This window comes from Crocuta crocuta, unplaced genomic scaffold (assembly GCF_008692635.1).
Source record: "Crocuta crocuta isolate KB4526 unplaced genomic scaffold, BGI_CrCroc_1.0 scaffold433, whole genome shotgun sequence".
Taxonomy (NCBI): Eukaryota; Metazoa; Chordata; class Mammalia; order Carnivora; family Hyaenidae; genus Crocuta; species Crocuta crocuta.
The window spans coordinates 2,683,640-2,697,448 of NW_027530001.1; the positions used below are offsets into that span (position 1 = coordinate 2,683,640).

The 13,809-nt window shown below is 41.2% G+C and overlaps 1 protein-coding gene across 1 annotated transcript in view; it reads left to right on the top strand.

The window, feature by feature from the left end:
- The first annotated feature begins 538 nt into the window (after nucleotides 1-538).
- FNDC3B (fibronectin type III domain containing 3B) overlaps nucleotides 539-13,809 on the top strand; it is a 300,883-nt gene continuing 287,612 nt past the window's right edge. Inside the window, exon 1 of the mRNA XM_077763679.1 lies at nucleotides 539-559. The gene's annotated coding sequence lies outside the window, so the exon portion shown is untranslated. The remainder of the gene's footprint in view (nucleotides 560-13,809) is intronic.

Sequence of the window (13,809 nt, forward strand, 5' to 3'; positions counted from 1 at the left end):
AAGGAGGGAGGGAGGAAAGGGGGGAGGGAGGGAGAGAGAGAGAAAGAGAAAGAGAGAGAGAGCAAGAATCTCAAGCAGGCTCCACATTCAGCATGGAGCCTGACACGGGGCTCAATCCCACAATACTGGGATCATGACCTGAGCCGAAATCAAGAGTCTGATGCTCAACTGACTGAGCCAGCCAGGCGCCCCTGTTGAACAGTTTTAAAAATTAGTCATTTTTGAGTTGTCAGATAGTAATATTGTCTGAAATGTTGAATGAATTAGAGGCAAGACCAGAGTTTTGTGGGTCCTTCTAGCCCAGCACCAAACATACCTCTTCTTTTTTGCCACCACAGTTCTTGATTGAGGAGAACGTGTAAGTGGGAGGGTCCATGGTGCTTTTTCTAACCAATGGGTGGCAAGTATGTGACATGGCCCTCCTCCCTCAATCTCATAGCCTTGGCAGCCCTCTGTAATTATCACTGACCTGGTGCAGTGAATCTTTCTCAGTACTGTACTGAATTAATTGGAGTGGGCCTGTGAGAAAAATACCGAGGCTCTCACCAAACAGCATATGGTAAGAAGCTGGAGAAGTATTTGTGCCCAGGGACATGAACATAGTTCTTGGTAGAATCAGAGTAACCCAGGTTTCCTGATTCTTCAGTGTAGAATTTGTTATCACTTTGCTTTCTCATGTAGCAGGATGGGCTTAGGAAAAGCATCTGATACCCTTACTTAGGGCCCAGCACACAAAATTGGAACTAAATCATTCTTTACCTTGTTTGGTCTAGGTACTGAAGAGAATGTGGTGAATTTAATTTTTCATCCCTATGAAGAGTTTGAAAAATAATTTAGCAAAATGAGGCTGGGATTGGGGAACTGGGAAGAGGGAGTAGAATGTAATAGAACTCTTCTGGAGTACTTGGGAAATATTTTTTAAGTAGCAGTTAGAGGTACTCGTGTGTCTTATCTGTTAAGTAGAGCAGGTAGGAGTCCACTTGGCAGTGCTGTTGAAAGTTTCAGCTGCGTTTGAATTTGGCCTTTCAGATACTGCTTTTTATACACTTAGATGGGCCTTTCCTCAATTTATTTGAATTACCAAGGTTTTATTCTCTATGTAATATTAAGATGTAAAAACACAGTACAGTCTGAAGGTGAGGATATTTTCTCTTAATTGCAAACATCTGAAAAAATATTAGAAATTACAGAAGTCAGATATTCTATAGATTTAGACATGGGCATTGTAGTATCAGGTACTCTGTAATTTCCTAGTATTTGAGAGAGAGAGAGAAAGAGAATGTGTCTGTGTGTGTGTGTGAGAGATAGAGAGAGAGCACGCATGCATCCCTCTGTATATTTGTTTTGAAGCATCTTGCATTTTACCTTTACAAAGTTAACTTTGTCACTGTAGTTGCCGGAAATTAAAAAGTACATATTTGTACCTATAAAATGTGGTACGGAAGTTACTAGCTTCTTCGAAACGTTGGCTTTTATTAGTAGGAAATGCCTTTTGACACACATTTTCATGTGGAATTTGTATTTATTCATCTTGACAAGAGTAGTCACGGAAGAGCAATTTTCAAAATTACGTTGCTTCCAGTAATATTACCCGAGTGCTCTGGCATTTTAGTGACCTAGCGGTGGGTGGGTGGGGGGCTGTAATGAATGGCTGCAGCCTGCCTTGAAGAGTAGGGCTGAAGATGGACCACAAGATGGGCCAGTTATCTCTGTTCATTTCATTCCATGCGATGTACCTCTAACCTTAACCGCTGTCTCTCAAATGCTGTCATAAAGCCACCATTACTGGCAGAAAAACCAAAACACATTACAGGTGCTTTTGATATGGGTTGGAAGTGTTGGAAAGGAACGCAAACATCGTATGTCAAACACGAGCAGTGCAGAAAGTACAGGTCTCTCCACACGAAACATTTGCGTGGACACCTCAGCACACCTAGAAGTCTGTGAATAGATGGCAGCTCCAGCAGTGACCTCTTCGACATCAAGGAATTGGTCAAATACCTGAGCCCTTACCCTATGCCAGACCCCATACCAGTATCCTGAGGACTGTTGAATGGGGACACTTTCTCCAGCCTTTTCAAAGCTGAAGTTACTTAACTTCTCCATACACTAAATTAGGTAGGGAAGACGTTACACGAGGCACATTATTTGGAGGTAACAGGCGAATCGAATGGAAGAAAGTCTGATTGTCGAGAATTTCTCTGGAGCCTCTCCTTGGAGAAGCTCAAGGCGTCAGATAGGGAAGAACGTCTAGTAGTCTGTCACGCCCGTTTCACACTTGAGGGTATGAATGTCCAGTGAGTTCTTAGTAGAGGTCATGGTGAAAGAGAGCACTTCTGAGGTAGCTTTAAGCAGCAGGTAAAGCCTGGGCAGAACAGATTGATGTCCCAGGAGGAGAGTGACAAGAGCAAAGGTTCAGTGGGTGCATCCTCCCTCAGGAGTCACAGATTAGGAGGGACGGTTGTGCAGGCCGAGCAGGAAATATGTTCATGTACGGTGGGTGACTAAAGTGGATATACTGGGCCTGGGAAGTGGTTTTGAGGAACAGAATATGATACAAAGTCTATTTCTATATAGCGCTGGGAAAAAGCTAAGGTGGTATTAACTTTAGCATATTTTATGACTTTTCTGGGTACTTGGTAAACATGTGCGTCATCTTCCCTTGTTCAGAGGCAAGATATCCTGGCCCCTTCCCTCCAGAGATTCTACTTCGGTGGCTCTGGTGGAATGGAGAGATGTGTATTTTGTAAACAGGTTTTTTTGAGATGCGATTCACATGCCATACTGTTTACTCACATAAGACGTAAAATTCAGTCTTTGTAAAACATATTCACGGAATTATACAACCATCACCACTGTCAAGCTCTAGAACAGTTTTGTGCCAGTTAGCTGTCCCTTCCGACTCCACCCCCAACCCCAGGCAGCCCCAGGCAGCCACCAATCTATTTTCTGTCTCTAAAAGTTCACCTATTCCAGACTTTTTATATAAAGGAAATCATACAGTATGTGGCCTTTTGTGACCGGCTTTTTTCAGTTAGCATACATAAATATATTTTTTTGACCCACAAAAATGGGTGTTTTGGGAATAGCAGAGAATTGCAATCTGGGTCAAGCATACTATGACAAAACTATAGGCAAGGCCCTTAGCGTACTCTTAAGGTTTATATTGTAGCACATATCAGTACTCCATTCCTTTTTATTCCCAAAGAATATTCCATCGTGTGGCTGTACTACATTTTAATAATTTATTCTGAAGTTGGCAGATGCTTGGGTAGTTTCTGTTTGGTTGGCATTTAAGAATAATGCCGTGAACATTTGTGCGGAAACTGCATTTCTTAGCAGGCGCCGCACTTAATTCCATCGAAGAGCTCCTGTGTCGTCCTTGGAAAAACACTCACCTGAGTGGTTAGTGCTGTGGGTCAGCTCCTCCCACAGCAGGAAGCCCCTCATTCCACGTCCCTTACCACTGTCTCTGGCCTCTACTCAAAGAATCACTGGCTTGGAGCGAGTAGTGCCTTAGTGGAAGTGATGTTCCAGAAGTGAATTACACGGTCTGCATGTGCAGAGTAGAACAGGATGGAAGGGGGGCCATAGAGAGACGGTTGGCAGAGTTGGTTGGTTTCAGGTGTTTCCAGAACCTAGAAGTGGTTTGCTTTAAATCCTCAATGAGGGTGCTGCTGCGTGTGGTGGTGATGATGGAAAGGAAGGGCCATGGATAACATACTTCGTCAAAGGAAGAATCCTTTTATTGTGGTGATTTAAAAATGTTCAACAGTTTATGCTTTTCACTGACTCAGACACAGGTCTGTCTAATCCTGACCTTATCTATTCCTGTCATCCTGTTATTCCGAAGGAATGTATTTTTCCTGACTCCGGGAGAGGAAATCCTGGGATAACTAACTGAAGGATATAGTATTAAAAAAAAAGTTCTGAGTTATGATATTTTCAAGCCTCTGGTTTGTTAGAGATGTTTAGATCATTGTATAAGCCTGAGTCACAACTGAACTTTTCAAGGTTCCTTTTTAGACTTAGGATTCTCTGATCTGTCTTGGAACTGAAAATAGCTTCTAGGAGGTTCACAGTCCCCACCGTCATTGCTGGTCTGCCCAGCTGTGCCTCAAAGTGAGGGGGAGACCACACCTGCGAGCTAGTGCACAGCTTGAGAATATGGGGCAGGCACAATCAGTGGCCCATGTGTCAGGAAGTCATAGAGGTGTGTCTTATGTAATAGAATTGTCATTGACCAGATATCCATTATCTGTGTCTCATTTTTCCATTAGATTCTTTGGCAAATATGAGGTCACCCTAAGATGCCATGTGGTCCATATATTCTCCCTCCCCCCACCCCCCCCGCAACGACAAAAGCATCATAACAAAAATATCAGAACGTGTAGATAAAAACTTCCTCATCCACCTTTCCTCACTGTAATCACTGTGAACACGTTAGGGTATATTCTTCCATTTTTTTTTTTCCCCTGTGTGAAAAGTAAACCTAGTCCTAGTTTTGCATGGATAAGACCAGGGCCTAGACCTTTTATTTAGCGTGTGATTCCTTTGTTATTTCCCTATAAACCGTGGGTTGAGAACATATTCCTTTATTAATGGATTCATTTCTACAGCATTTAAAATTTGTTTTCTGTTGTATGGAAGAGATAGTTTCCAACTTTCCACTATTCTGTCCTGTGGATATATGTGCTCAGACTTTATATTAAAATATTTTAAGTCACATCAGAGTCTTAGCCGGTTTGATTTCCTGATAATAATTTTCCTGGCGTTAATACACCTAGATGCTCAGGGCTAGGTGTTTTGGGGCAACCAAAACACTTAATACCTGGCATATATGTTCTGCCAAGAGGGTAGGTTTGATTTATAGTTAGGAGGGATGTGTTATGAATAGTTAATATAAAGCATTCTATAGCTCTTAGGAGGTAGAGAATAAAACTTTACTTTTTAGAAACCTATATGTATATAAACATGGAACAAAGAACTGAATTTGCAGTAATATGTGGGGACCGTTCACTTCATAATTCTATTTACATACTTGTATACTATCTAAGAATATTATGTTGTTATGCTCTGATGCCTTCTAGAAAGAAGTTAATGCCTCTGGCTGTACACTGGGTTAGGTGCACATTGGGCATGTGAGTTAAATATGTTTTCCCTTCCCTATCTTTCTACCAAAGTCAAGGACCCTAAAAGGATTTTGCTACCTTCTCTGAAAATGTGAATTTTAGGAACCCGTCCTTACTTATCTTTTAAAGTTGACAGTTCTTGTTATGATCAGGAAGTATCAAATAAAAAAAAGATTGATCTGTACTGTGTAAATTGTAGCTCTCTAACTTTATAGATTTCATGTGGATAGAAAAAAACTGAAGTGAAGCACATCACCTTTGAACAGTGGATGTTTTTTGGTGATAGGATTCTGAATAATTCAAACTTTGCTCCTGCTTTTCTGTATTTCCAGATTCCTAGAGTGAACATGTGTTGTATGTTATAATATATGGGGATGAGGGAATAAAAATACGGGACAAATATTTTTAGAAGGTTTCGCATGAGGGAGGGTGCGGTGGAGAGAGCCCACGAAGATAGGAGGGGGCAGTTACTTTTCCACTGAGAAGGAGGCTTGCCAAGCCTGAGGGAATTCTCCGACTCCACCCTGTACTTTTCAGAGCCAGAGTTTCTGAAGTCCTTTGTGCTAGTTAAGAACTAGCATGGTTAGCACAGCTAAGTAAGTATGTAACAGATTTCTATTATTAGTTTATCTTTGCGGAGTCTCATTTGATTGACGGAGAGTTCTCCACCCAGAAAGTTTGATTTATTTTGGCAGTTGGAAGAGGATTTTTTGGAGTGCCTGTTATCTAAAAAAAAGTAAGGCCGGGGAACCTGCCTTTCCCCTACTCACTTAAAAAAAAAAATGTTTGGGTTGGTCCTGGTGAGCCGGCCTAATCTAGGGATTACTTAGCAAGCATGACCCGAGGGGCTGGTTCTGTAAATGTTGCCAAATCTGTTCCTTAACCACGTACACGTCCTCCACCACCCTGTCCCACAGTTTGGGTTGACTGGTGGAAACTAGTTCCGTGAGACCTGGACAAGCTCATACCCCTTAGGTCTTCACTTTATGTTGGACAGTGATTTGAAAACGTTTTCAGTACAAGCATTTAAACAATCAGACGGAGCAAAATAAATGGAATTACATCAAGTTTCTAAAAGCCTTTATCATTGTAAAAATTACAGTTGCTCATTGTAGGCTACTTTAAAAACTATAATAAGTACAAAGGAAAAATATAACTGACTCATTTCATTATCTGTAGGTTAAACATTGTTTACATTTTGACTATTTCATTTCAGTCTTTTACGATAAATAGATGTACATATACATTTGGACAACTCTGGGAGCATTTCCTTCCGGTATTTCTGGTTTACTAAGTCTGTTTTGCAAAAGCGACTGCCTATGGCTCCTAAGTGGTGTTATTTATGGTTGGCATGGGTGCAGATACCTTTTATTTTTACGGTGGCTGCCTTAAGTATTACACTTCTAATAAACCCATGTCTGTGTTAATTGTGATATTCTTTGTTGCTGTGCCCAAATTGATTATTAGAGCTGGCAGGGACCTTGATGATGGAGTTCCGTCCTTTAATTAGAGAAATGAAAAAAACTATCCAGAAGGGTTGCCCTTTGCCCAGTATCATTAAATTATTTAATGGTCTAAAAATATTACTGTAGGAAACAGCTGTTACCTCTCTGTTGCAGGTTGAGAAACTGGGGTATTGAGAATTTAATGAACACGGTTTTTTGAAACAACCAGACTGTGTGTTTTACATGCTTGGGAGGAGAACGAATTACCAGTAGTTTAGCAGTGTAGCATCGGATCGACAAAACTTATTTATTAACTGCATTTTCCAACCACCAGGTGATGGCTTTGAAGGCAGGTGTAAACGGCCACCTTTATTCCTCCCATATTTGTGCAGAAGTCCTTACTGATACGATGTTGACGATGCCTGCTTTTCTATTAGAAGTTAAAATAATTATATTTTTCCTTCGCAGTTAAGCAAAATGGTCACTCTTTAAGGAAGCATAACTTTCAATAGAGATAATGAAGTGATTTTCGAAGTTTTGATATTTTAAAGTGCGTATTCCATACTAACATGATTCATTTGGCTTTGAAAAGCAGTAGACTCTTGGAGTGTTTTACAGTATGAGAAAAAAATGTTATGGCTGTGTGTGCATGTGCGTGTGCGTGTGTGTCTGTATGTGTGTTTTAATTTTTTGAACAGAGCGATGTCCTGAGAGATTGGCTAGAAAAATGAAATGAGGGGCGCCTGAGTGGCTCAGTTGGTTAAGCATCCGACTTTGGCTCAGGTCATGATCTCACGGTTTGTGGGTTCGGGCCCCGCGTCGGGCTCTGTGCTGACAGCCAGCTCAGAGCCTGTTTCAGATTCTGTGTCTCCCTTTCTCTCTGACCCTCCCCTTCTCATGCTGTCTCTCTCTCAGAAATAAATAAAACATAAAAAAAAAAAAAGAAAAATGAAATGAAAGAGTTCACCGTTTCAGCTTCACCTTGGGAAGAACCGGGCAGTGCTTGTGGGCAACGCTAGCTTCGTTGGCCCTGAAGGGGAGGCAGTTAGGGCCTGTGAACGTGGCATTTAAGCGTTTCACTGACCTGCAGCCTTGGAAAAGCTCTCACTGGAACAACGCGAGGTGCTCTTAGCAAGGCCCGCTTCCTGTGTGAGTACCTATTGTGGAGCCCTGTGCTGAATGGGAGGTTTGTGAGCAGTGGTTTCTCACCAGCACACAATGCTGCCTCTGGGCAGTGTAAATACACATTTCGTCCGGGGTCAGCCTCCGCTCGGGGTCAGCCTACCGGGGCCTGGCCAGGATGCCCTTGCAGAGAGAAAGATATTCTGGAGCTCCATTTATTTATAGTGGCCGGTGGAAAATTAATAGGCTTGTTAAATCTATGTTTAAAAATAAAAGGGAAGTCTCTTTATCTCGTGTTGTTTGTTGAATGCAAATCAATTAGCCCTGCGATATTTTAATTTTGCTAATTTGTTGCTCCAGGAGAAGAATGTCACTGTCTTACTGATTTGTCTGTATTTGAAAGTTGAGTTTCTTGTTTTAAGAGTCCTCCTTATGCCTCAGAAAACTTTTTTTGGATTCTTTGATGAAAGACCTAAAAGGCTGCGGCAAAAGAAAATAAGTTAGTGACCCTAGAAGATACTAGATCAAGTTGTCTCTGGATTTAGAATGAAATCCTTAAGCAGTGAATGGAGGTCTAGAGATCAGAGCAGGCACGATTCTTACTTGGGAATGGCAACACTTTTCTTTGGCCTTTACTCCTTGGACTTGATTTAAAAAAAATCATTTAAACTTTTATTAATAAAACAGAGAAGTAAATTCAGGGCAGCTGCTTTGTTCTTGCATCTAATCTGACCATATGCCGGGGCGGCTCAGTCAGTTGAGTGTCTGACTCTTGATTTTGGTTCAGGTCATGATCTCAGGGTCATGGGATTGAGCCCCGCATTGGGCTCTGCGCTGAGCGTGGAGCCTGCTTAAGATTCTCTCTCTCTCTCCCCCTCTCTCCCCTGTTCATGTGCTCGCTCTCTCAAAAATGGAAAAAAAAAAAAAAAGTGAGATTGAAATATCTAATAAAGTTAGATAAATGAAATTAAAAAGAACAAATTAAATACTAAAAGTCACAGAAGTCTTTCCTTCTAATATCAGGGACCGCCTTTAATAGACTTTATTGTAACTCATTTGCAATCATAAGACATTCATCAAGATCAATCATAATCATATTGTACAACCTGCAAAGGAAAAAACTGAGGGAACTCATGGATATTTTTCATAGCTTCAATGTAAAGTCCAAGATCAAAAGGATGATTATCTTCTTTAAACTGGACCTAAGACACAACAGATGGTTGCCTTGGCTGTTAACTCTTCTACCTACTTCCATGATTCCAGAGATTTCATCATCAAGGGGCTCCATCAACTCAATGGTCCCATTTTTTCCCTTCTCCAGCTGAAAGAATAAACTTTTTCCCAGTAGAATGGCTCCTTTCTAGCCTCCCTGCAGCCCAGCCGGGCGATGAACTGAGCTCCATGCTGGTGTTGATGTGTGACCTGGGGACTCTATCACGTCCACGATGATTGTTGTGTGATTATTTGCTTTGAATACAGGACATGAGTCTGGTAGGAGCGGTTAAACAGGAGTCGCATCTAGTGGGCCTGGATCTACTGGAGCCTGGTCCTACCCTGTTCCTGAACTCCAGTTTCGCTGACCGTCCCCGCACAGGGGGACCTGGCCCTCAACGTCCATTTTCTTATCCCTCCAGCCTACTGATCTTACTTCCTTCAAGATTTTACCAGATGTGTTTATTTCACCAAAGCGCTTTGTTTTTTTTTTAAGTTTATTATTTCCAGGGAGAGAGAGCTAGTAGCGGAGGAGCAGAGACAGAGAGGGAGGGAGGGAGACAATCCCAAACAGGCTCTGCACTGGCAGTGCAGGGCTCAAACCCACGAACAGTGAGCTCATGACCTGAGCTGAAATTAAGAGTGGGATACTTAACTGACTGGGCCACCCAGGTGCCCCTCACCAAAGTGCTTTAAATTTTTTTTACTGTTTATTTTGAGACAGAGTACAAGCAAAGGAGGGGCAGAGAGAGAGGGAGACAGAATCCAAAGCAGGCTGCAGGCTCTGAGCTGTCAGCACAGAGCCTGATGCGGGGGTTGAACCCATGAGCCATTAGATCATGGCCTGAGCCAAAGTCGGACACCTAACTGATGAGCCACCCAGGCGCTCCTACCAAAGTGCTTTAAGGAGGGTGTCATAAAGTCCTGAGGAGGGAAATCCCAGCTAGAATTGGATAGCTTTTCGTCTGTATTAATGTTTTTTGTTCAAAATCTTTCAGGTGAATTGTGAATATTATAGACTATCATATAAAGACAGCAATCTTTGTCTACTAGAGAGTGAACTTGAAAGTTTCTTCTTTTTACATCTTAGCAGCTTAGTTTGGTGCAGTGGTTCTCAAAGTGTGGTGTGGGGGACCCTTGGGCATTCCTATAGCCCTTTTGTGGGGATGGTGAGGTGAGAACTATTAATAACCCTAAAATGTTATTTGTCTTTTTCATCCTCCTGAGTTCTTCAGTGACATCAATGGCAGTATTTTTTGGTGTGTGTGTTTCATGTATTATCATTATGGAAAATATGAAAATTGAACATGGGTTTTGTATCAGAGTTGAAATTTAAAATCGTTTTGCTGGAAAGATTTTGAAGTCTTTTTTTTGTTTAATGTTTATTTATTTTTGAGAGACAGAGAGCATGAGGAGGAGTGTAGAAAGAGGCAGACAGTATCTGAAGCAGGCTCCAGGCTCCAAGCTGTCAGCACAGAGCCTGACGCGGGGCTCAAAGCCACGAACTGTGAGATCATGACCTGAGCTAGAGACGGACACTTAACCGACTGAGCCACCCAGGCGCCCCAAGATTTTGAAGTTTTAACAGAGTCCTCAGACTTAGAATTTGCAAGATTTCAGAATAAAAGTATCTTGCATTAAACAGAACTCAGATAAGTATTCATGAAATGAATACATTTTCTTAATAAATTATCTTAGTGTAATTAATGATGTTCTCATTATTCACAGGGAGTGTTTAGACTATAGGCTGGCACCATGCATTCAAACATTTAGATCCATCCACTTCCACATAAACCATGTGGACAGGAGTCATTATTTTCATCTGTTAAACCAACCGCCTTGATGCTCTGTGGTATGTGACAGGTTTTTTTTTTTCCTTGAAAAGAGGAAAATGTTTTTCCTAAAGAATTCCACATTTTTGTGTCTTAAAAAATTGTGGTCTAAATTAATAATGTGGTTGCATATATTATCTTAAATAAAAATCTTATTGTAATAAACTGAAGAAGCAAATAGATGTACCCTTACATGAGGCTTTGCACCTGCTAATTTGTTTCTTTGCGAGTTTTGTCATTTCATGTGGATTTTCTGTTTCGGTATGTTATAAGCTCGAAGAAACACCTGGTGTTTGTTTTGTGTTTAGTCATATTAAGTGAAATACCAAGTTGCTTACGAGAATGTCATCAGTTGTAGTGATTCTTCAAGAAATAGCAGCATGCTTATAAACTGATTTTCAGTATATCCTATACTATTCTCTTATTGACACCCACCCCCTTCCCTATAGAGGTTGAGAAGTAAATCAGATATTAAAAAATTTTTTTGAGCCAACATCTACAGTTGTTAATGAAATGTCAGAAATATTTGAAATACATACTTAAGCATAAATCAGACACAACACCAACAGTCTTAAATGGTGCAGATTGTTTTCCATATAAAGAGTGTTATATGACATCTGGTTAAGTAAACAAAACTGGGTGTGAATTCTATAACATAAACATGGTTGAATTCTATATGAGCTGTTTAAAGAAACCGTTTTAGTATCCTCCTGTTTGATAAAAGTGAAGATTGAGGTAGGGGGCGTGTTTTGAAGACAAATTCATCTTCTGGAACACTTAAGATGAGAAAAAAGGCCACAGCTGGGAAACCAAATTTGGACACTGGAGTTTGTCTCAGATGAAAGGTTTCAGAGAGCATGGAGGTCTGTCGACTTCGTGTTGTTTCATCAGAAGTATCCAGTGTGGATCTAGTTTTAGTTATTGAGTATAATGTTTCATCGAAATGCTGCTTAACCCCATGCCTGTATTTCTAGAATCCTAGGATTCTAGTACAGTGCCTGGCACACAGTGGGTACTCAATAAATGCTGTTTAAACAACGGATGATAATTTTGTTTGGGCCGTTTTGTAATGCCATTTTAGAAGGTATCTTTCAACTAAGTCCTTTTGAGATATTGAAAATAATAGACTCTCGAAACCCTTTGTATGGAAGGCCTCGTTCTAACAGCCTTCTCATCAGGAACTCGGTAAGCTGCCTTCCTTTGTGAAGTCATTTTGCTTTGGTAGTTAGTCCTGGCACATCTCGTTAAAAATCACCATGGAGGATATCACTTTAGTAGTTATGGTTTATGCAGGGATTTTTCCCCCCCTCCCTGGTTAATTTTTAACCATCTAGACTACATTCTAATACAGTGAGTTTGCTTAACCTTCTTTAAGCTCCTTTAAAAATGTTTTAATATGGAAACCAACTTGACAATAAACTAGTAAAAAATGTTTTAAAAATTATTAAATCTGTATCTTGGTAAGGATACAGTAAAAAACTCAGAGTTGTAGCTGTTGTGTAGGGAACAGTGGAGGATAGGAGAGAAATGTACTTCTAGTGAGTGTCTTTGAAAGTTACTTTTTGAACTTTGTGTCATGTACTTGTTCAGTTTAAAAAAAGGAAGGGGTGCCTGGGTGGTTCAGTCGGTTAAGAGTCAGACTTTGGCTCAGGTCGTGATCTCCCTACTCGTGGGATCGAGCCCCACGTTGGACTTTTCGCTGACAGCATGGAGCCTGCTTAGGATCCTTGGTGTGTGTGTCTCTCTCTCCCCTCTCTCTTTCTCTCTGCCTTTCCCCTGCTCATGCATGTGTGTGTGCATTCTCCCTCTCAAGAATAAACATTTAAGAAAAATAGAAAAGAAAGGGAGGTGCTTGGATGGCTCAGTCCATTAAGCATCCAACTCTTGATTTCTGCTCAGGTCATGATCTCATGGTTTGTGGGTTTGATCTGACAGCTCAGAGCCTCCTTGGGATTTTCACCCCCTCCTCCCCGCCACACCTTCTCTCTCTGCCCCTCCCCATCACCTCTCTTTCAGAATAAATAAACTTAAAAAAAAATAAAAAGGGGGAAAGAAATATAGTTGACACACAATAGTTCGTTAGTTGCAAGTGTACAACAGTGATTCAACAATGAGGAACATTGGGAAACACCATGATCATGGTTTATCTAATTTTTAAAACTACTAACCTATGGATTCTTCATCAGTTTTCCCACTTTGTGTTTCGCTGAGAGAATCTTGAATGTTATAATCAGTTGGCTATTCTTACCATCACTTTCTATTTGAGTCTCCTTGGGCAGATTACTCAATAGTTGCTCCATATGTAAAAGAGGAACACCGCCTACCTCACACGAATATTGTGGGGCTGGATGACATTAGTGTGAGGTGGTTCACAGTGCTTTGCCACCCTCCACAGCCAGACTAAAGATCTTCAGAGCTTTTCTTCTAACCCTTTCTCAGAAAGCAGTCAGTTTGGTGCTTGTAACACATTTTTACCCCCAAATAAAGAGTGCTTATTCATGGTTGTTAGGTAGTCAGTGGTTGCATAAATGTGAACTTAATTCATAGTATGTTCTGGGTTTTATTAAAGGGGAATCTAGCAGTCATGTTAAGGCACCCCTAATATAGATGCAGAAACTGAGACGCAGAGAGCCTGTGCAGGCATACCTTGAACCATAGAGGACAGGCAGCTCTGTGGGGGCTTCAGGCAGATGGTAGTGCCTGAGGGCTTAGGAAGGAGTGAACTTTTGGTGCTGGGAAGGAGGGCATGCTTTCTGACTTTACATCTCAATCTCTTTCTACCTTCTCATGCACTTTGGAGGTAGGCTGGTGTGGTGGTGGGAAGTTTTAGCACTGGAGGGGGCTTTAGAAATGACCTTTCCGGTGGCATCTGGGTGGCTCAGTCGGTTAAACATCCAACTCTTAGTTTCAGCTCTGGTCGTGATCTCGCAGTTTCACGTTCTGTGCCAACAGTGCGGAGCCTGCTTGGGATCCCCCCCACTCTGTTTCTCTCTGTCCCTCCCCCACTCATGCCGTTTCGGTCTCTTTCAAAATAAATAAACTAAAAAAAAAAAAAAAAAAAAAAAA